The following is a 25,280-nucleotide window of genomic DNA, read 5'->3' on the forward strand; positions in this document are numbered from 1 at the left end:
TTAAATGGAACAACTGCATTTGGCCTACTTGTTGGGTTGGGGCCTACTAACGGTGTCTGCCGCTCCTTGCTCTTCTCCTGGTTTCCTGTCCTGAAATTCCATTTTCAGGCTCTCGTTAAGTAGTTGTTAATATTACACTGAATTTGGCCTACTAGTGTGGTTGGGGCCTACTAACGGTGTCTGCCGCTCCTTGCTCTTCTCATGGTTTCCTGTCCTGAAATTCCATTTTCAGGCTCTCATTAAGTAGTTGTTGAAACAACACTGCATTAGGCCTACAAGTTGGGTCTGGGTTGTAGAGACGGTGTCTGCCGCTCCAAGATGTCCTCCAGGTTGCCTCTCCCTAGCTTCTATCTTGAAGCTCTTTTTAAGCAGTTGTTGAAACAACACTGCATTAGGTTTACAAGTTGGGTCTGGGTTGTAGAGACGGTGTCTGCCGCTCCAAAGTGTTCTCCAGGTTGCGTCTCCCTAGCTTCTATCTTGAAGCTCTCGTTAAGTAGTTGTTGAAACAACACTGCATTAGGCCTACAAGTTGGGTCTGGGTTGTAGAGACGGTGTCTGCCGCTCCAAGGTGTTCTCCAGGTTGCCTCTCCCTAGCTTCTATCTTGAAGCTCTCGTTAATTAGTTGTTGAAACAACACTGCATTAGGCCTACAAGTTGGGACTGGGTTGTAGAGACGGTGTCTGCCGCTCCAAGATGTTCTCCAGGTTGCCTCTCCCTAGCTTCTATCTTGAAGCTCTCGTTAAGTATTTGTTGAAACAACACTGCATTAGGCCTACAAGTTGGGTCTGTGTCCTACAAACGGTGTCTTCCGCTCCAAGGTTTTCTCCAGGTTGCCTTTCCCTAGCTTCTATCTTCAGGCTCTCGTTAAATTGTTTTTAATATAACACTGCATTTGGCCTACTTGTTTTGTTGGCCTTACTAACGGTGTCTGCCACTCCTTGATGTTCTCCTACACTGAACAAACCAGTGCCACCTGTTTACTTCTGTTACCAATTTTGAACTGCATTTAGCCTACTTACTGATTTGGGCCTACTCACTGTGTCAGCCTCTCATTAGAGTTGTACTCCACTGAACAAAGCAATGCCCCCTGGTTAGTCCTGTTACCAATTTTGAACTGCATTTTGCCCACTTTATTCTTTGGGCCTATATCTGTGTTTCCTCCTCATCCTTCCCATTGCCCAGCCAGTGATAGATGAGTCTGCTGGTACATTGACCCATAACGCAACATTCCCCATGCACGCTACACAGCAAGATTGTGACCCTGCTGAAAGTCAGGTTCCCCTTCCCGCATACCATACCACCTTACACGGGGACAAAGAGGAAGGTGCAGATGAAAGTGCAGGTTCCTTCATCAGGTGGGGGGGAATACTCGTTGGCGACATCACTGGCACAAGGCCCCTCATAGTACGCAAAAGTGCCGGTGGGAGGCGCCCCCGCCGTGCAAACACACCGCCGTACTTTGAGGGGCCCTGTGCCAGTGCCAATGCCAATGAGTGGGCCCCCCCTGCTTGCTCAGGATCACAGCACTTGCAAAGTTGAAATACTTACCTCTCCCTGTTCCACTGCCGTGACGCGGTCCATATTTCCTGGGCCCACTAAATACTTGAACCAGCCCTACGCTCACAACTTTAACCAAATGACCCCCAATTTCCAATGCCTTACTATTATTATAAGGTAAATTAAGATTGACAAGCTTCAGTTACAAGAATGGATGTTTTTGCCATTAAAATGGGCACTGTACATGTTTTCCTGGCCTCCACTCACTGCCGACTATACTTCCCCATTGACTTGCATTGGGTTTCGTGTTTCGGTCGATCCCTGACTTTTCGCGATAATCGACCGATTTCACTCGACTCGACTTTTTAGATAGTCTAGTTTCGCGAAACCCGACTCGACCCTAAAAAACTAAAAGTCGTTCAACCCTAGTAGGTACCTGTTTTTTTAATTATTTTACAATAAAATGTATTTTTTTATTTACTTTACAATCAATGACTAAGCATTTAAGAATGGGTTGTTCAAGTAGTACACATCCCCTTTAATCTGACTTTATGGTTTATAGTGCTTTAGAAATCAAAACAAAAATTGTGTAATTTAATTCACAGGCAGATGGAAACTTTGCACTTCTTGAATATATCATTTTCTTACCAGCTACATAGAGTCTGCAGCAGCTGGCAACTTCCCTATTGTTCTCTCCTCATCCATTGCATTTAGATACTATTCTCAGATTACTATCACTCCCATTTTCTATCTTTACAGTGCTTCAGTGGTTGACCTTATCTTTTTGATACATTTTTATTTATATCTATATTGCTGAACTGTGCACTGAGGCCCTAGAGTGTAAAGCCATGAAATGACCACTGTTCTTCATGCCTCAACTTTGATAAGGGCTATGATTGTCCTTTCTGATAGACCATGCTACACCATGCAGCCTTTCTGATGCAATCGGAGCTTTTAGATTTAGCATGAAGCAGAGCTGAAAAGCTAACCTCACCCACCCGGGCTCTGTACAGTAAGGAAAAAAAGTTTTTCATATACTGACGATTTTGCAAGTTTACCCACCTACAAAGAATGAAGAGGTCTGTAATTTTTATTGTAGGTACAGTGGGGAAAAAAAATATTTAGTCAGCGATCAATTGTGCAAGTTCTCACACTTAAAAAGGCAAAAGAAGCCTGTAACTGACATCATAGGTAGACCACAACTATGAGAGTCAAAATAAGAAAACAAATCCACAAAATCACCTTGTCTGATTTGGCAAGATTTATTTTGCAAAATATGGTGGAAAATAAGTATTTGGTCACCTAAAAACATGCAAGATTTCTAGCTCTCACAGACAAGTAACTTCTCCTTTAAGAGGCTCCTCTGTCCTCCACTCATTACCTGTAGTAATGGCACCTGTTTGAACTTGTTATCAGTGTAAAAGACACCGAGTAAGAAGTTACTTGTCTATGAGAGCTAGAAATCTTGCATGAGACCAAATACTTATTTTCCACCAGATTTTGCAAAATAAATCTTGCCAAATCAGATTTTCTGGATTAGTTTTCTCATTTTGACTCTCATAGTTGTGGTCTATCTATGATGTCAAATATAGGCCTCGCTCAACTTTTTAAGTGGGAGAACTTGCACAATGTGGTCGCTGATTAAATACTTTTTTCCCAACAATACACTTCAATTATATGAGAGACAGACTATAAAAATAAAAAAAATCACATTGTATGATTTTTAAATGAGTAAATTGCATTTTTTGCATGAAATAAGTAACTCCAAGGAGGCAAAAGTCACGATGGTCTGTGTGAGGGCTCTCTGTTAAAGGGGTTTAGACAGTTCACAGCTGAGACATTGCTGACAGGCCTCTTCGACTTCAGTCTTCAATCGGGGGTGATATACTAACTTCTGTAACCACTGGAACATCTTCTCTGGGCCAAAGTGAGCTCCACTCTCATGGGCCTCTGTAGCCACTGCATGAATTAACTTCTCTGGGAGCACCACTTGCCAGGTGATCCCCAACTCTCGTATCAACTGCACTTTTCTATACAGCAAGCATCCTCTAATTGGAGCCTCTCCCACTGCTTGAGAATCTGCAGAGTCCCTGGGGACAGAGTGTTTCTCTCTCTCCGATGGGGGAGTCGCTTAAGGGCCACCCACTGTCTCACTTGGGTGGGTTCCCTATCTTCCTGTTGGAGTAGCATCCAGTCATCCCGAGGTCATCTCAGCACCTGCTCTCCAGATGCCTCTCCAATCTTTCCCTGTGTTGTCGCCAACGACCTGGAGATATCCCAAAAACAGGAATCTCTTCTGCCTCCAACTCTTCATCTCGGTCGCATCCAAGTCGCTCATGGGCCACTCTTGACAGAGCATCAGCATGCATGTACTCGGTTCCTGCCTGATATGCAATCTTGCATCGATACTTCACCATGCGGGCCACCCATCTTTGCTCCAAGGCCCACAATTTTGCATTTTCCAGGTGGGCCAGGGGATTTTTATTGGTGTGCACCAAGACTTCGGATCCAGAAAAGTATTTGTCAAACTTTTCAGTAATTGCCCACACTAACACCAGCAATTCTAACTTGAAAGAACTGTAGTTATCTGGGTTCCGTTCTGAGTCATGGAGGTACCGTCTCATGCAGGCAATCACTCAATCCTTCCCTTCCTGCATTTGTGATAGCATGGCCTACAGATCATGTAGACTTCCATCAGTGTGTAGAATGAAGGGCTGGGAGAAGGTTGAATAGGCAAGTATTGAGGCCTTGGTCAAAGCCATCTTCAGGGCTTGTAAGGCTTCTTCCTGGCTCACTTCCCACTGAATGGTCAGATGCTTTGCACCAGATGGCACTCCTTTTAACAGTTCCAGCAGCGGATTAGTGATGCGAGTGAAATTCTTCACGAACCCTTGGTAGTACCCAGTAAGCCTCAAATGTTCTTCATGGTCTTCGGGGTGGGTCAGTCCTGTACTCGGACTCCTGTACTCGGACTCGTCCGCTCTTCGCCAGTCATTACACTGGCTGCCAATTTATTACAGGATACAATTCAAAGTACTTGTTCTCACCCACAAAGCTCTCCACAGTGCGGCACCCCCTTACATCTCCTCCCTCTTTTCTGTCTATCTGCCTAACCGACCGCTGCGCTCTGCAAATGACTTTCGACTAACCTCTGCACTAATCCATACCTCCCACTCCCGACTCTAAGACTTCTCCGGCGCTGCACCAATCCTCTGGAATGCTCTACCTCAAGATATTAGGACCATCCACAATTTGCATAGTTTTAGGCGCTCGCTCAAAACAAATTTGTTCAGAGCGGCCTACTAGGTTCACTAATCAAAGTCATTTCATGTTTGTGTGTGTGAAGCCCTTTCACTATCTCCATCTATCCCCCACCCCCTGAAGATGGCTGGACCATCATTGTAAATACATCATTGTAAATACACACCTGTGCTTTGTATCTCCCCCACCTCATAGTAGATTGTAAGCTCTCACGAGCAGGGTCGTCTTATTTCGCTTTAATTATTGTGTTGTTAACGTTGTTACTTATGACTGTTGTGTTTGAAACTGTTAAACTGTAAAGCGCTGCGGAGTATGTTGGCGCTATATAAATAAAGATTATTATTATTATTATTATCATTATCATTATTCTGCTACTTTGTAACTACTTTCTATAGGTATTCCTTTTTGCATATAGCAAGTTAAAGGAGCTATAAAAATGAGGGTGAAAAAAAATTACAAAATGCTCAGAATATGTTAAAAAATGCTTCTCAAAACTGGATGTTTGTTCTGCAACCTCCAGTTCCTGTTGCAGTGATAATGTTCTGACACAGGAACATATGACTAATGAGACCATTGTTTGGCTGCAGCCCTTTAGTGCATATGTTCCAAGAAAAGGAGGGAAAAAATTAAGTGGCACGCAAAGCATGCTAAGGCTAATTTTGGCCACACCCCAATCCCTACTCAATTACCATTTTTTTTTCTACCTTGACAGGAAAAAATGTCAGAGGGGTGGTGGCGGTAAGGAAAATACAGCAGATGCCTGCATGGCGTAGACCCACATTTGTGACAATCCGCTGTAGACGGGAGGCCACGAATCTCCAGCGCCCCCTTAGTCAGGGCTGGTGTGACATCACCTGTACAACATGCTCATCTCCAGTTGGGACCTATGGATTTATGTTTTGCTCATTCACAATCGTAGCATCCAGAAATTTTCTTTTTTATCTAGCTCTACTATATGACATCTGATTTTTTGGTGTTTGTAAAGCTGTGTTCACACATAGCATAAATACAGTGTTTTTTCTTTTCTGTAGGTGTGCGCTCCAAATTACCTATTTCCTCTTATCTGATGCCTTTTTAGGGCAGATGTCAAGCCACATTTTTAATATGTTTTCTACAGAGTGTTCTTTTTAGATTCCACATAGTAAACAAGAGAGGAAAATAATACTTAAACCGCCCAGTTCAGCAATGTCTTTTGATGCACAGGTCGCACAGTTTTCATGAAATCACAACCACTTTACTTGGACAGTTAAACACAAAAGAAGTTCTAGAAAAAAGCAGCAGAAGATACACAGCAAGAAAAAAAAGGAGAGATATGAAGAGCACCAATATACAGGTCCTTCTCAAAAAATTAGCATATAGTGTTAAATTTCATTATTTACCATAATGTAATGATTACAATTAAACTTTCATATATTATAGATTCATTATCCACCAACTGAAATTTGTCAGGTCTTTTATTGTTTTAATACTGATGATTTTGGCATACAACTCCTGATAACCCAAAAAACCTGTCTCAATAAATTAGCATATCAAGAAAAGGTTCTCTAAACGACCTATTACCCTAATCTTCTGAATCAACTAATTAACTCTAAACACATGCAAAAGATACCTGAGGCTTTTATAAACTCCCTGCCTGGTTCATTTCTCAAAACCCCCATCATGGGTAAGACTAGCGACCTGACAGATGTCAAGAAGGCCATCATTGACACCCTCAAGCAAGAGGGTAAGACCCAGAAAGAAATTTCTCAACAAATAGGCTGTTCCCAGAGTGCTGTATCAAGGCACCTCAATGGTAAAGGTACTGTCACACTAGACGATATCGCTAGCGATCCGTGACGTTGCAGCGTCCTCGCTAGCGATATCGTCCAGTGTGACAGGCAGCAGCGATCAGGCCCCTGCTGGGAGATCGCTGGTCGGGGAAGAAAGTCCAGAACTTTATTTCGTCGCTGGACTCCCCGTAGACATCGCTGAATCGGCGTGTGTGACACCGATTCAGCGATGTTGGTGCTGGTAACCAGGGTAAACATCGGGTAACTAAGCGCAGGGCCGCGCTTAGTAACCCGATGTTTACCCTGGTTACCATCCTAAAAGTAAAAAAACAAACACTACATACTTACCTACAGCCGTCTGTCCTCCAGCGCTGTGCTCTGCTCTCCTCCTGCTCTGGCTGTGAGCGTCGGTCAGCCGGAATGCAGAGCGGTGACGTCACCGCTCTGCTTTCTGGCTGCCCGGCGCTCACAGCCAGACCAGAGAAGCAGAGCGCCGAGGACAGACGGCTGTAGGTAAGTATGTAGTGTTTGTTTTTTTTACTTTTTAGGATGGTAACCAGGGTAAACATCGGGTTACTAAGCGCGGCCCTGCGCTTAGTTACCCGATGTTTACCCTGGTTACCGGGGACCTCGGGATCGTTGGTCGCTGGAGAGCTGTCTGTGTGACAGCTCTCCAGCGACCAAACAGCGACGCTGCAGCAATCCGGATCGTTGTCGGTATCGCTGCAGCGTCGCTATGTGTGACGGTACCTTAAGTCTGTTGGAAGGAAACAATGTGGCAGAAAACGCTGTACAACGAGAAGAGGAGACCGGACCCTGAGGAAGATTGTGGAGAAGGACCGATTCCAGACCTTGGGGAACCTGAGGAAGCAGTGGACTGAGTCTGGTGTGGAAACATCCAGAGCCACCGTGCACAGGCGTGTGCAGGAAATGGGCTACAGGTGCCGCATTCCCCAGGTAAAGCCACTTTTGAACCATAAACAGCGGCAGAGGCGCCTGACCTGGGCTACAGAGAAGCAGCACTGGACTGTTGCTAAGTGGTCCCAAGTACTTTTTTCTGATGAAAGCAAATTTTGCATGTCATTCGGAAATCAAGGTGCCAGAGTCTGGAGGAAGACTGGGGAGAAGGAAATGCCAAAATGCCTGAAGTCCAGTGTCAAGTACCCACAGTCAGTGATGGTTTGGGGTGCCATGTCAGCTGCTGGTGTTGGTCCACTGTGTTTCATCAAGGGCAGGGTCAATGCAGCTAGCTATCAGGAGATTTTGGAGCACTTCATGCTTCCATCGGCTGAAATGCTTTATGGAGATGAAGATTTCATTTTTCAGCACGACCTGGCACCTGCTCACAGTGCCAAAACCACTGGTAAATGGTTTACTGACCATGGTATTACTGTGCTCAATTGGCCTGCCAACTCTCCTGACCTGAACCCCATAGAGAATCTGTGGGATATTGTGAAGAGAAAGTTGAGAGACGCAAGACCCAACACTCTGGATGAGCTTCTCAGCAGTGTCACAGGCTGATTGCCTCCATGCCACGCCGCATTGAAGCAGTCATTTCTGCCAAAGGATTCCCGACCAAGTATTGAGTGCATAACTGAACATTATTATTTGTTGGTTTTTTTGTTTGTTATTAAAAAACACTTTTATTTGATTGGATGGGTGAAATATGCTAATTTATTGAGACAGGTTTTTTGGGTTATCAGGAGTTGTATGCCAAAATCATCAGTATTAAAACAATAAAAGACCTGACAAATTTCAGTTGGTGGATAATGAATCTATAATATATGAAAGTTTAATTGTAATCATTACATTATGGTAAATAATGAAATTTAACACTATATGCTAATTTTTTGAGAAGTACCTGTATAATGCTACAAGGGGTTCACCATGGGCAAATATGGAAACATACAAAGCAAAAAAGAAAAAAGCATGCCCATATAATTAGAACTTTTACATTTATTTCAATATCAAACAATCATTACACATAGGACACAATGACAATTAAAAACATTTAAAAACATTGTGAAATACCCAATGGTCATGCCTTATAATATAGACAATGACCCACCGCAGCTACTAAATCAGACTCAAAACTGTAAGCATAGGCTCTAAAACACATATGTTAACACCACTCGATAACAAAAATCATATATACAGTACAGACCAAATGTTTGGACACACCTTCTCATTTAAAGATTTTTCTGTATTTTCATGACTATAAAAATTGTACATTCACACTGAAGGCATCAAATCTATGAATTAACACATGTGGAATTACATACTTAACAAAAAAGTGTGAAACAACTGAAATTATGTCTTATATTCTAGGTTCTTCAAAGCAGCCACCTTTTGCTTTGATGACTGCTTTGCACATTCTTGGCATTCTCTTGATGAGCTTCAAGAGGTAGTTACCGGGAATGGTCTTCCAACAATCTTGAAGGAGTTCCCAGAGATGCTTAGCACTTGTTGCCTTTTGCCTTCACTCTGCGGTCAATCTCACCCCAAACCATCTTGATTGGGTTCAGGTCTGGTGACTGTGGAGGCCAGGTCATCTGACGTAGCACCCCATCACTCTCCTTCTTGGTCAAATAGCCCTTACACAGCCTGGAGGTGTGTTTGGGGTCATTGTCCTGTTGAAAAATAAATGATGGTCCAGCTAAACGCAAACCGGACAGAATAGCATGCCGCTGCAAGATGCTGTGGTAGCCATGCTGTTTCAGTATCCCTTCAATGTTGAATAAATCCCCAACAGTGTCACCAGCAAAGCACCCCCACACCATCACACCTCCTCCTCCATGCCTCATGGTGGGAACCAGGCATGTAGAGTCCATCCGTTCACCTTTTCTGCGTCGCACAAAGACACGGTGGTTGGAACCAAAGATCTCAAATTTGGACTCATCAGACCAAAGCACAGATTTACACTGGTCTAATGTCCATTCCTTGTGTTCTTTAGCCCAAACAAGTCTCTTCTGCTTGTTGCTTTTCCTTAGCAGTGGCTTCCTATCAGCTATTTTACCATGAAGGCCTGCTGCCCAAAGTCTCCTCTTAACAGTTGTTGTAGAGATTTGTCTGCTGCTAGAACTCTGTGCGGCATTGACCTGGTCTCCAATCTGAGCTGCTGTTAACCTGCGATGTCTGAGGCTGGTGACTTGGATAAGCTTATCCCCAGAAGCAGAGGTGACTCTTGGTCTTCCTTTCCTGGGGCGGTCCTCATGTGAGCCAGTTTTTTTGTAGCACTTGATGGTTTCTGCCACTGCACTTGGGGACACTTTCAAAGTTTTCCAATTTTTTTCAGATTGACTGACCTTCATTTCTTAAAGTAATGATGTCCACTCTTTTTTTTTTTTATTTAGCTGCCTTTTTCTTGCCATAATACACATTCTAACAGTCTATTCAGTAGGACTATCAGCTGTGTATCCACCAGACTTCTGCATAACACAACTGACGGTCCCAACCCCATTTATAAGGCAAGAAATCCCACTTATTAAACCTGACAGGGCACACCTGTGAAGTGAAAACCATTTCCAGTGACTACCACTTGAAGCTCATCAAGAGAATACATGCGGGGGAGAGAACAGCTGACCGCACCACCGCTACTCCGACCAAGATGCATAGAACTCACAGCTTCCAGCCAGCCGGCAGACCTTAGGTGCTACAGCCAGAACAACGATCATCAACGATACAGCAGCGAAGAAGAAACTTGGCGGCACTCACCGGTCTTCAAACAGGTATTTATTTCATAACTTTATAACTTCACGGCACGGCAGCAGGCTGCTCTCTTTGTATACACCCCCGTGCCGTGAAGTTATAAAGTTATGAAATAAATACCTGTTTGAAGACCGGTGAGTGCCGCCAAGTTTCTTCTTTGCTGCTCATCAAGAGAATGCCAAGAGTGTGCAAAGCAGTCTTTGAAGCAAAAGGTGGCTACTTTGAAGAACCTAGAATATAAGACATATTTTCAGTTGTTTCACACTTTTTTGTTAAGTATATAATTCCACATGTGCTAATTTATAGTTTTGATGCCTTCAGTGTGAATTTACAATTTTCGTAGTCATGAAAATACAGAAAAATCTTTAAATGAGAAGGTGTGTCCAAACTTTTGGTCTGTACTGTATAAAGTATAATGTATATAATGACAGACCATATATATATAATATTATGTTTATTGTTACACATGCGTATAAGTGGACTGGCCTATCTATTCACAATATCATATAGATCACAAGTAGTGATGAGCGAATATACTCGTTACTCGAGATTTCTTGAGCACGCTCGGGTGTATTTTTTAGTGCTTTGAAATTTAGTTTTTCTTGCAGCAGCTGAATGATTTATATCTGTTAGCCAGCATAAGTACATGTGGGGGTTGCTTGGTTGCTAAGGAATCCCCACATGTACTTATACTGGCTAACAGATGTAAATCATTCAGCTGTGGCAAGAAAAACGAAATCTCCGAGCACTAAAAAATACACCCGAGCGTGCTCAAGAAATCTCGAGTAACGAGTATATTCGCTCATCACTAATCATAAGGTGGAAAAGAGAAACAAAACAAGTCCTAAACATCCAGAATAAGACAAAAAAGATGAATATACGCATAAGTGGACCTGATGGTATAATGAATAAGTGAAGTCCTATGATAGTATCACCTAGTGAACCAGGCTAGATATGTCTGTGTAATTCCAAGACCATAGGGTCTATGTACAAAAAACAATATGACCAAGGAGGTACTAATATACAGAACCTGTTTCCACTGAAAGGCAAGGAAAAGAAGGCCAAAACTCAGACCCCACAATTAGGCTACGGACATGTCCAACAAAGAGCCATGGGAGGAGAGAGTAGGAGCGGGTGAGCTCCATGCTTACAGTTTTGAGTGTGATTTAGTAGCTTCGGTGGGTCATTGCCTATATTATAAGGCATGACCTTTGGGTATTTCACAATCTGTTTTTAAATGTTTTTAATTGTCATTGTGTCCTATGTGTAATGACTGCTTGATATTGAAATAAATTAAAAAGTTCAATGAGCTTGGGTATTCCATAATTATATGGGCATGCTTTTTTCTTTTAGAAGATACACAGCATTTACGCTCCATGTGAACATGGTCTAAATGTCCAAGCAAAGTGGATGCGGTTCCATGAAATCTCTGCCCCGTGTGCCTTTAATGAAGCTGCTGAACTCGGCAGTTTTGGTGCATTTTTTCTCTATAGGCTCCTTCTGAAAACAAACACATGAAAAAAAAAACAAATCTCAAGAGAAAAGCTTTTCTGTACTACAAAAAAAGTGTTAAAAAGTCTGCTTCATATCTACACGAAAATCACATCAAATAAGGGGGAAAACGCATAAAAGAAACACAGCAAACAGTCAATAATCAGAAAAGATTGTTATCGCATTGTGTGATGAGGACAACTGCAGAAAAAGCAGTGGAAAGAATGCTGCATTAATGCATTTATATCAAACATGACCCTTTTTGCGTCATTTACCGATCCCTGTAAATAATCTGATCACTATGTGGTACGGGGTCGTTACAATTACAAGGAAACCAAATATATTGGTTATTTGCTGATTTGTGTTGTTTATTATTTTAAAAAAAGCACATTAAAAATGACATTTTTTTTTCATTTTCAAATGTTTTTGATTATTTTTTAGTTATTTAATAGGAGGAAAAAATATGTTTTATTCTCCCTCTAGAACGTAAGTATGTAGAAATAATCTGCTCTGTACAATTTATCAGTACAATATTCCTGTGGAGCAGAGCCTGCAATAAAGATCAAATACACAAAATTCTCCTTTTTCTATCACCAGGGCCTGTGGCTCAATAGCTTTAGCTCTTGCCTGTAATGTTGAAGGTTGTACGTTCAAATGCTGGAGAGAATAAGTTGTGTCTCACTACCATGTTGGGTTTCTATGAGGAGGTGAGTGCAAATCTGGATGTAGGTAATGCGGCTGATGTGATTTATCTGGACGTTTCAAAGACATTTGATATTGTTCCACATAACAGCCTTATATTTAACTTACAGAAGCAAGGACTGGGGAAAACTATTTGCAGATGAGTAAGGAATTGGCTAAATGACAGGAAACAAAGAGTTGTCATAAATAGTACTTTCTCTAAATGGGATATAGTTAGGAGTAGGGACTGCAGGCATCTGAGCTAGGACCGATTCTTTTTAGCCTCTTTATTAATGTCCTTGTGGATGGGATCGAGAGTAAAGTGTCAGTCTTAGCTGATGACACCAAACTATGTAGGATACTAAAATCTGACCTTGACAGTATAATATTCCCCAACAATCTGGATAAGGGAAAACAGTTAGCAGGAGTAATCGTATTCTTGCATATACCGTATATACTCGAGTATAAGCCGAGATTTTCAGCCCATTTTTTGGGGCTGAAAGTCCCCCTCTCGGCTTATACTCGAGTCATATACCCGGGTGTCAGCAGGGGAGGGGGAGCGGGGGCTGTGTAATCATACTTACCTGCTGCGGCGCGGTCCCTGCAGTCCCTGGCTTCCCCGGCGCTGCAGATTCTTCCTGTACTGAGCGGTCACATGGCACCGCTCATTACAGAAATGAATAGGCAGCTCCACCCCCATAGGGGAGGAGCCGCATATTCATTGCTGTAAATGATCGGTGCCAAGTGACCGCTCAATTACAGGAAGAAGCTGCAGCGCCGGAGAAGCCAGGGACTGCAGGGACCGCGCCGCAGCAGGTAAGGGGAGCGCTGCGCTATAATTACCTGCTCCTCGCTCCGGCTCCGTCTGCAGCGTCTTCTAGCAGTGACGCTCAGGTTAGAGGGCGCTGTGACGTAGTCAGTGCGCGCCCTCTGCTGAGCGTCAGTGCTGGAGACGGAGCCGCACGAGGAGCAGGTAATTATTGAAAGCGCCGGCATCCTGAGAAGAGAGGTGAGTATGGGATTTTTTTTTTTTATGGCAGCACCAGCAGCATTCTAAGGAGCACCTATGGGGCCATAAAGGTGCAGAGCATATATGGGGCAGCATTCTAAGGAGCACCTATGGGGCTATAAAGGTGCAGAGCATATATGGGGCACAGCATTATAAGGAGCACCTATGGGGCCATAAAGGTGCAGAGCATATATGGGGCACAGCATTATAAGGAGCACCTATGGGGCCATAAAGGTGCAGAGCATATAAGGGGCACAGCATTATAAGGAGCACCTATGGGGCCATAAAGGTGCAGAGCATATATGGGGCACAGCATTATAAGGAGCACCTATGGGGCCATAAAGGTGCAGAGCATATAAGGGGCACAGCATTATAAGGAGCACCTATGGGGCCATAAAGGTGCAGAGCATATATGGGGCAGCATTCTAAGGAGCACCTATGGGGCTATAAAGGTGCAGAGCATATATGGGGCACAGCATTATAAGGAGCACCTATGGGGCCATAAAGGTGCAGAGCATATATGGGGCACAGCATTATAAGGAGCACCTATGGGGCCATAAAGGTGCAGAGCATATAAGGGGCACAGCATTATAAGGAGCACCTATGGGGCCATAAAGGTGCAGAGCATATATGGGGCACAGCATTATAAGGAGCACCTATGGGGCCATAAAGGTGCAGAGCATATAAGGGGCACAGCATTATAAGGAGCACCTATGGGGCCATAAAGGTGCAGAGCATATAAGGGGCACAGCATTATAAGGAGCACCTATGGGGCCATAAAGGTGCAGAGCATATAAGGGGCACAGCATTATAAGGGGCACCTATGGGGCCATAAAGGTGCAGAGCATATAAGGGGCACAGCATTATAAGGAGCACCTATGGGGCCATAAAGGTGCAGAGCATATAAGGGGCACAGCATTATAAGGAGCACCTATGGGGCCATAAAGGTGCAGAGCATATAAGGGGCACAGCATTATAAGGGGCACCTATGGGGCCATAAAGGTGCAGAGCATAAATGGGGCACAGCATTATAAGGAGCACCTATGGGGCCATAAAGGTGCAGAGCATATATGGGGCACAGCATTATAAGGAGCACCTATGGGGCCATAAAGGTGCAGAGCATATATGGGGCACAGCATTATAAGGAGCACCTATGGGGCCATAAAGGTGCAGAGCATATAAGGGGCACAGCATTATAAGGAGCATATATGGGGCACAGCATTCTAAGGAGCACCTATGGGGCCATAAAGGTGCAGAGCATATATGGGGAACAGCATTATAAGGAGCACCTATGGGGCCATAAAGGTGCAGAGCATATAAGGGGCACAGCATTATAAGGAGCACCTATGGGGCCATAAAGGTGCAGAGCATATATGGGGCACAGCATTATAAGGAGCACCTATGGGGCCATAAAGGTGCAGAGCATATAAGGGGCACAGCATTCTAAGGAGCACCTATGGGGCCATAAAGGTGCAGAGCATAAATGGGGCACAGCATTATAAGGAGCACCTATGGGGCCATAAAGGTGCAGAGCATATATATGGGGCACAGCATTATAAGGAGCACCTATGGGGCCATAAAGGTGCAGAGCATATAAGGGGCACAGCATTATAAGGAGCACCTATGGGGCCATAAAGGTGCAGAGCATATAAGGGGCACAGCATTATAAGGAGCACCTATGGGGCCATAAAGGTGCAGAGCATATATGGGGCACAGCATTATAAGGAGAACCTATGGGGCCATAAAGGTGCAGAGCATATAAGGGGCACAGCATTATAAGGAGCACCTATGGGGCCATAAAGGTGCAGAGCATATATGGGGCACAGCATTAAAAGGAGCATTTATGGGGCCATAATCAAAGGTGCAGAGCATATATGGCACAACATTAAAAGGAGCATTTATGGGGCCATAATCAAAGGTGCAGAGCATATATGGCACAGCATTATAAGGAGCATCTATGGGGCCATAATCAAAGGTGCAGAGCATATATGGCACAGCATTATAAGGAGCATCTATGGGGCCATAATCAACGGTGCAGAGCATTCTATATAGCACAGTTGTATATGGAGCATCTATGGGGCAATAATGAACGGTATGGAGCATCTATTTTTATTTTTGAAATTCACCGGTAAATGCTGCATTTTCTACCCTAGGCTTATACTCGAGTCAATAAGTTTTCCCAGTTTTTTGTGGCAAAATTAGGGGGGTCGGCTTATACTCGGGTCGGCTTATACTCGAGTATATACGGTACATTAAATCTAAGTATACTTGGAACTACAGAACAGGAAAAGGACTTGGGTATCCTGGTTGCAAGTAAGCTAAGCAGCAGTACAAAATGCCAAGCAGCAGCCGCAAAAGTAAACAAGATTTTAGGGTGCATAAAAAAGAGAAAATCCCGCAATCCCAACATTTTGTTACCCCTTTATAATTCACCTGTGATGCCACATCTAGAATATGGTATCCAATTTTTAGCGATTCTGGCAGCTAAACAGGAAAGGGTTCTTTACAGTTAGAGCAGTCAGACTGTGGAGTGCCCGACCACAAGAGGTAATGGTAGACACTTTGACTGGGGTTGAGCGACTTTTACATTTTTGGATCGAGTCGGGTTTCGCGAAACCCGACTATCTCAAAAGTCGAGTCGAGTGAAATCGGCCGATTATCGCGAAAAGTCGGGGATCGACCGAAACACAAAACCCAATGCAAGTCAATGGGGAAGCATAGTCGGGAGTGGGTGGAGGCCAGGAAAACACCTACATTGCCCATTTTAATGGCAAAAACATCCATTCTTGTTACTGAAGCTTGTCAATCTTAATTTACCTTATAATAATAGTTAGGCATTGGAAATTGTGGGTCATTTGGCTAAAGTTGTGGGGGTATGGCTGGTTCAAGTTTTTAGTGGGCCCAGGAAACGTGGACTACGTCACAGCAGTGGAGCAGGGAGAGGTAAGTATTTCAACTTTGCAAGTTCTGTGATCCTGATCAAGCAGGGGGGGCCCACTTGTTCGCATTGGCACTGGCACAGGGCCCCTCAAAGTACGGCGGTGTGTTTGCACGGCAGGGGCGCCTGCCACTGGCAGCGACACTTTTGCGTACTATGAGGGGCCCTGTGCCAGTGACGTCGCCAACTAGTATGCCCCCCCACCTGATGAAGGAACCTGTACTTTCATCTGCACCTCCCTCTTTGTCCCCGTGTAAGGTGGTATAGTATGCGGGAAGGGGAACCTGACTTTCAGCAGGGTCAGATTCTGGCTGTATAGCCATAGGGGAATGTAGTGGTGTGGGTCAATGTACCAGCAGACTCATCTAGCACTGGCTGGGCAATGGGCAGGATGAGGAGGAAACACAGATATAGGCCCAAATAATAAAGTGGGCTCAATTCAGTTCAAAATTGGAAACAAGACTAACCAGGCGGCATTGCTTTGTTCAGTGGAGGACAACTGCAATGAGAGGCTGACACAGTGAGTAGGCCCAAATCAGTAAGTAGGCTAAATGCAGTTCAAAATTGGTAACAGTAAGCCTGAAGAATGAAGCTAAGGCAAGTAAACCAGGAGAACACCTAGGAGCAGCAGACACCGTTAGTAGGCCCCAACCAAACAAGTAGGCCAAATGCAGTTTAATATTAAAATTACTTAATGAAAGCCTGAAGATAGAAGCTCAGGAAAGGAAACCAGGAGAACACCTAGGAGCGGCAGGCACCGTTAGTAGGCCACAACTAAACTAGTAGGCCAAATGCAGTTTAATATTAAAACTACTTAATGAAATCCTGAAGATAGAAGCTCAGGAAAGGAAACCAGGAGAACACCTAGGAGCGGCAGACACCGTTTGTAGGCCCCAACCAAACTAGTAAGCCAAATGCAGTTTAATATTAAAACTACTTAATGAAATCCTGAAGATAGAAGCTCAGGAAAGGAAACCAGGAGAACACCTAGGAGCGGCAGACACCGTTTGTAGGCCCCAACCAAACTTATAGCCCCAATGCAGTTTTCAAATTCCGATAGGCTGAAAACCTGACAATTGAAGCTCAGCTTTTTTAAGAGGAGGACAGCTGTATTGAGTGGAGCAGACTGACACTGGTAGTAGGCCTTAAGCACAAAAGTTGGTTCAATGCAGTTTAAAAAAGGTTACAGGGGTACACAGGCAGCATTGTTGTGGTCAGCGGAGGACGATTGCAAGGAGGGACCGCAGACAGACTTACTAAGCCTAAACTAAAAAAAGGATGCTCTATGCAGTTTTAAATAGGTTCCAGGGGTACACAGGCAACAATGGTGTGGTCAGCGGAGGATGATTGCAAGGAGGGACCGCAGACAGACTTACTAGGCCTAAACTAAAAAAAGGATGCTCTATGCAGTTTTAAATAGGTTCCAGGGGTACACAGGCAGCATTGGTGTGGTCAGCGGAGGATGATTGCAAGGAGGGACCGCAGACAGACTTACTAGGCCTAAAATAAAAAAAGGATGCTCTATGCAGTTTTAAATAGGTTCCAGGGGTACACAGGCAGCATTGGTGTGGTCAGTGGAGGACAATTGGAAGAAGGGACCGCAGACAGACTTACTAGGCCTAAAATAAAAAAGGAGGCTCTATGCAGTTTTAAATAGGTTCCAGGGGTACACAGGCAGCATTGGTGTGGTCAGCGGAGGACAATTGGAAGGAGTGTCTGACACAGTTAGTAGTCCAAAATAATAAATTGATGTTAATGTCTGGCCAATAAAAAAGTGAACAAATTATCAGGTGGCATACCTAGGTACAGAGGTGGGCTCCTCTGCTGACTTGCAGACAGTGGTATTTGGTGCAAAGTATTAACTGGTGTAAATGTAGGACAGGGCCCCCGAATATTTTTATTAGCATCATACATGTCAGCAAATTGGTATTGGCAGTGCCATTGAAGGATTTAACTGCATAGACTAAACAGTGGTGGAGCAGTGAGAGATAATTTTGCAAGTGGTAGAGCACTGTTTGAGCTGGGGGGAACACTCCCTCGTGGTCGACGGTACTGGCCCATGGCTACTCATGTTACAACGGTGTGTCTGACGTTGGGTGCGCACCACCACCGCCAGAGACACTTTATTGTACTATGAGGGACCCTGTGCCAGTGCCGTCGCCCAAAAGTGGGCACATTCACCTCTTCAGCCAAACGGCACTCACACGGGTGCTTGCGCCAAGTGGTGACCACTAGGGTTGAGCAACCTTTACTTTTATAGGATCGGGTCGGGTTTCACGAAACCCGACTTTTTCAAAAGTCGGGTCGAGTGAAATTGGCCGATCCTATAAAAAAGTCGGGGTCGGGGTCGGACGAAACCCGAAACCCAATGCAGTGCATTGGGTTTCCATGGTTCCCAGGGTCTGAAGGAGCGGAAACTCTCCTTCAGGCCCTGCGATCCATATTTTAGTGTAAAATAAAGAATTAAAATAAAAAATATCGCAATACTTACCCTCTGACGCGCCCTGGTACCAACCGGGAACCTTCCTTCCTTAGAAACAGCCTTCCAGGACCTTGCGGTGACGTTCGCGGTGACGTCGCGGCTTGTGATTGGCCGCGCGGCCGCCCATGTGACCGCTCGCGCGGCCAATCACAAGCCGCGACGTCACCGCGACGTCACCGAAGGTCCTGGAAGGGCTGATTCTTAGGAAGGAAGGCTGCCGGAAAGAAGCAGGGCGCATCCGAGGGTGAGTATATTCCTATTAGGTATATACTCACCCTCAGACGCGCCCTGCTTCTTTCCGGCAGCCTTCCTTCGTAAGAATCAGCCCTTCCAGGACCTTCGGTGACGTCGCGGTGACGTCGCGGCTTGTGATTGGCCGTGCGAGCGGTCACATGGGCGGCCGCGCGGCCAATCACAAGCCGCGACGTCACCGCGAACGTCACCGCAAGGTCCTGGAAGGCTGTTTCTAAGGAAGGAAGGTTCCCGGTTGGTACCAGGGCGCGTCAGAGGGTAAGTATTGCGATATTTTTTATTTTAATTCTTTATTTTACACTTAAATCTGAATTCCGATACCAATTCCCGATATAAACATATCGGGAATCGGTATCGGAATTCCCATTCTAGATTCAAAAGATCGCCGACTTCATGGCCGACCCCACACAGGGGTCGGGTCGGGTTTCATGAAACCCGATTTTGCCAAAAGTCGGCGACTTTTGAATATTTTCGACCCGTTTCGCTCAACCCTAGTGACCACAGCCCCGTGGGGGGAGTCAGCCCATTTAGGGAGGTCTAAAAATGGCGTATGTTGGACATACAGCAGCTGCAAATGGAGAAATTGGAACAGTCAGTAAGACCAGTCCAAAAGCAAGACCTTTTTACTGGAAAGCTAGGTGTCAGCCGGGAAAGGTGGGGCAAAATAATTAGAAATCCATGATTGGTTCATTTTAATGAATGTTAGATCATCAACATTTTGGGTAGCCAGACGACTCCTTTTTTCGGTCAGTATTGAACCAGCAGCACTGAATACTCTTTCTGATAGCACACTAGCTGCTGGGCAAGCAAGCTCCTGCAATGCATATTCTGCCAATTCAGGCCAGGTGTCTATTTTGGATGCCCAGTAATCAAATGGGAATGACGTGTGAGGGAGAACATGGATAAGGGAGGAAAAATAGTTACTAACCATACTGGACAAATGTTGTCTCCTGTCACTTTGAATTGATGCAGCAGTACCTGTCCTGTCTGCGGTCATAGCAAAATCACTGCACAACCTGGTCATAAAACCGCTCTGTCCAACGCCACTTCTGATTTGTGCACCTCTAACACCTCTGCCATGTTGCCCCCTGCAGCTCATGTGAGAACCATCAGCGCCGCTGTGTGCTGGGAATGCCTGAATCAAACGGTCTACAAGAGTTGCTTGTTTGGTTGCCAATATTTGCTCAAGTTTCTCATGTGGCATGATATTTTGCAATTTCCCTTTATAGCATGGATCCAGGAGGCAGGCCAACCAGTAATCATCATCGGTCATCATTTTGATAATGCGAGGGTCCCTTTTTAGGATACCAAAGGCATAATCCGCCATGTGGGCCAATGTTCCAGGTGTCAATTCACTGCTTGTGCTGGGTTGAGGAGCACTTTCTGGCAAATCAACATCACTTGTCTCCCTCAAAAACCCTGTACCTGACCTTGCAACGCCATCAGTTTCTGTTGCCCCCTGAGAAGCTGCCTCCTCCAAAAAATATTAATCCCCATCATCCTCCTCGTCCTCCTCCTCTTCATCTGCCACCTCGTTTAGGAGACTTCCCTGAGCAGACAATGGCTGACTGTCATCAAGGCTTCCCTCGTCCTCGGCTGCAGACGCCTGCTCCTTTATGTGCATCAAACTTTGCATCAGCAGACGCATTAGGGGGATGCTCATGCTTATGATGGCATCGTCTGCACTAACCAGGCATGTGCATTCCTCAAAACACTGAAGGACTTGACACTGGTCTTGTAGCTTCGACCACTGCACACCTGACAACTCCATGTCTGCCATCCAACTGCCTGCCCGTGTATGTGTATTTTCCCACAAATACATAGCAGCACGCCTCTGTTCGCACAGCCTCTGAAGCATGTGCAGTGTGGAGTTCCACCTTGTTGCATCGTCGATTATTAGGCGGTGCTGGGGAAGCTTCAAAGATCGCTGACGGTTCTGCATACGGCTGGAGTGAACTGGCGAATGGCGGATGTGCGAGCAACGTCTTCGCACCTTCAGAAGCAGGTCGGGTAACCCCGGATAACTTTTTCAGGAAGCACTGCACCACCAGGTTAAAGGTGTGAGCCAGGCAAGGAATCTGTTTCAGTTCTGAAAGGGCTATGGCAGCCATAAAATTCCTTCCGTTATCACTGACTACCTTGCCTGCCTCAAGATGTACACTGCCCAGCCATGATTGAGTTTATTGCTGCAAGAACTCGGACAGAACTTCCGCGGTGTGTCTGTTGTCGCCCAAACACTTCATTTCCAACACAGCCTGCTGACACTTACCACTAGCTCTTCCATAATGGGACACCTCGTGTGCAACACTGGCAGCTGCGGATGGAGTGATTGTGCGACTGTGGTCTGTGGACGAGCTATCGCTTCTGCTGGAGGACGAGCAGGTGGAGGAGGGGTGGCGAACGCCTACAGCCAACTGTTTCCTAGACCGTGGGCTAGGCAGAACTGTGCCACTATGGCTGTCCCCTGTGGACCCTGCATCCACCACATTAACCCAGTGTGCCGTGATGGACATGAAACGTCCCTGGCCATGCCTACTGGTCCATGCATCTGTTGTGAGGTGCACCTTTCTACTGACAGTTTGCCGGAGTGCATGGGCAATGCGATCTTTTACATGCTGGTGGAGGGCTGGGATGGCTTTTCTCGCAAAGAAGTGTTGACTGGGTAGGTCATAGCGTGGTACTGCATAGTCCATCAGGGCTTTGAAAGCTCCACTTTCAACTAACCGGTAGGGCATCATCTCTAACAAGATTAGTCTATCAATGTGGGCGTTCAAACCCTGTGTACGCGGATGAGAGGATGAGTACTTCCTTTTCCTAACCAGAGTGTCTTGTAGGGTGAGCTGGACTGGAGAGCTGCATATGGTGGAACTAGCGGGGGTGCCGGTGGACATGGCAGACTGAGAGAGGGTTGGTGACGGTATTCTTGCTGTTGGCCTACATACAGTGTTTCCGAACAAGAACCTGGTAATTCCCTGACTGCTTTGGCCTTGCGACGATATCTTTACATTTGCTGCAGGTGGTGTGGTAAACGGTGTACTTACAGTGAGGGAAGGAATGTAGCGTTGCTGACTAGCTTCATTGTGAACGGGTGCAACAACGTTAGGGACGTTTGGTAGTTAGTCCAGGCTTGCAAGTGCATGGTGGTTAAATGTCTTCGCATGCAAGTTGTATTTTTCACATTCTGACCTCTGATAAAGGTCCTTGAGCATTTTTTACAGATGACTTTGCACTGATCATTCGGATCTTGGTTAAAAAATTGCCAGACTGCACTCTTCCTACTATCGAATAACTTTTCAGGCATTGCACACTTAGCTACTTTAACCGGATGGCCACGCTGTCCTACAACTGTTTTTGGTTTTGACACACGTTTTGGGCCAGATGCGGGCCTGCCAGATGAAAGCTGTTGCGATGTTGATGCCTGCTGCGGCTCCTCCTCCTCCGCTTCAGAGCTACTGCCGGCGGCACTCTGTTCCCCCAATGGCTGCCAATCGGGGTCAACAACTGGGTCATCTATCACCTCTTTTTCTATGTCCTGTGCACCTTCCTCTGTGTCACCGTGTAAGCCGGTGCTATAGCGTTCGGGACGGTGCACCATAGTCTCATCAGGGTCAGATTCTGGATCAGTACACTGCGAAGGCAATCTTGTGATCTGAGTCAATGGAACAGCATAATAGTCTAGCTGTGGCTGTGCATCTGTGCACTCCATGTCCGATTCATCTTGTAATGGGCATGGCCTGTTAACAATTTCCTTTTCTGTAATGTATGTGTAAAGAGCTCCATGGAGTAACCCGTTGTGTCGCCTGATGCATCCTTCTCTGTTGTTCTGGGTGAAGGACACAAGGAAGCGACTTGTTCCTGACCGGGATCGTCCACTGACGACGCGCTGCTTTTAAATTTTGCACTTTCTGAAGAGGAGACAAAAGAGCTAGAGGCAGAGTCAGCGAGGAAAGACAAAACTTGTTCCTGCTGCTCCGGCTTTAAAAGCAGTTTTCCTACTCCCAGAAAAGGGAGCGTTCGAGGCCTTGTGTAGCCAGAGGATGACGCTGGCTCAACAACTCGAGACTTAGGTGCTATATTGCTTTTCCCATGACCACCTGATGCTCCACCACCACTACCATTATTACCAGCTGGCAATGACCGCCCACGGCCACGACCTCTTCCACCAGACTTCCTCATTCTTGGAAAAATGTAACCAAACTAACAAACGTTATATGGTACTGTAAAACCAGTTAGTGTACGTAAACTTGTTATGAGTTTAAATCTCCCTTTATAGGTGTGTGAGACTTGAAAAAATCAGGCCCACTGTATTACACTACACAGTTTGAGTGGCAGACAGTGGATGACAGATATGCCACAAACAGGACTGACGCAGATGCACTCAGTGGCAATATAAATCTCGTTTTTTTAGGTGTGGGAGACAGCAGGAAAAAATCAGGCCCACTGTATTACACTACACAGTTTGAGTGGCAGAAAGTGGATGACAGATATGCCACAAACAGGACTGACGCAGATGCACTCAGTGGCAATATAAATCTCCCTTTTTTAGGTGTGGGAGAATGAAGGAAAAAATTAGGCCCACTGTATTACACTACACAGTTTGAGTGGCAGAAAGTGGATGACAGATATTCCACAAACAGGACTGACGCAGATTCACCCAGTGGCAATATAAATCTCCCTTATTTAGGTGTGGGAGAGTGCAGGAAAAAATCAGGCCCACTGTATTACACTACACAGTTTGAGTGGCAGAAAGTGGTTGGCAGATATATAAAAAAATACATGGGCTGTAGTAGAATTTTAATCTCCCTACAATGATCAAAGGACAAGTATGGCAGCAATAAAAAGGACTGCTGCACACAAGACTGTGGACAAAGAAACAAGAGAACTGTGCAGAAAAGAAGGAACAACAGGATTTTTGCTTTGAAAAAAGCAGTTGGTTTGCACAGCGGCGTACAAACAGCAATGCAGCTATCAGGGAGCCTTATAACATACAGAGCTGATGCACAGAAATATAGCCTCCACTGACCCTGCAAAGAAAAGGTGGTGTTGGACAGTGGAAATCACTAGCGGTTTGGGGGTAAATCTTCCCTTCCTAACAATATCCCTGCTTCAGACGAAGCTACAGCAACCTCTCCCTATGCTCAGATTGGCAGAAGTAAGATGGCGGTCGGTGTGCATGCCCCTTTATAGCCCCTGTGATGCCGCAGGAAGCAAGCCAATCACTGCAATGCCCTTCTCTAAGATGGTGGGGATTGAGACCTATGTTATCACGCTGCCCACACTCTGCGTCCACCTTCATTGGCTGAGAAATGGTGCTGAATGCGTCATATGAAACGCGACTTTGGCGCAAAGATCGCGTACCGCATGGCCGATCCCACACTGGGATAGGGTTGGGTTTCATGAAACCCGACTTTGCCGAAAGTCGGCGACTTATGAAATTGGCCGATCCGTTTCGCTCAACCCTAACTATGACAAATTTTAGAAAAGGGCTGGATGATTTCCTCGGGACACATAACATTGTGGGTTATACTTAATTTACTGATAAAATGTGCAATTGATGGAGAAAGGTTGCACTTGATGGACCTAGGTCTTTTTTCAACCTATGTAACTATGTAACTATGAAAAATAATAATTTTAGGGGTCTCGGAAAATGGCAACACAAACCAAAACTTTTTTTTGGCAAACGTGATTTTTTTCTTCACCACTTAAATAATTTAAGAAACTGGACATGTTTAGTATCACTGTAATTGAACTGTTGAGTAGAAACATATTGTGAAATAATTTTTACCACAAAATGTACCCTATAAATACAATCATAAAAAAAATACCAAAGCTGTATTTTTTTCATTATTTCTCTCCACTTTGAATTTTTTACCATTGTTCAGTACACTATGTGCTCAAATGAATGATGTCATTCAAAAGCTTAACTCATCCTACAAAAAACAAACCCTCATATATCTAGGTGGATAGAAAATTTATAAAGTTATAGCTCTGGGAAGAATGAGGAAGAAAGAACGTAAGCGCAAAATCAGAAACTGGCCATGTCGTGAACGTGTTAAAACCTTTCTACATATTACTGTATTACTGTGCATTAAAGCTAAAATGGGTCTTCTTATGAACAAAATACATTTTAATTAATAGATCTTAGAGTAATAATAAGTTCCACTATTGGATGTGTTTAAATAAAATGTTCCC

This window comes from Ranitomeya imitator, chromosome 4, assembly GCF_032444005.1.
Source record: "Ranitomeya imitator isolate aRanImi1 chromosome 4, aRanImi1.pri, whole genome shotgun sequence".
Taxonomy (NCBI): Eukaryota; Metazoa; Chordata; class Amphibia; order Anura; family Dendrobatidae; genus Ranitomeya; species Ranitomeya imitator.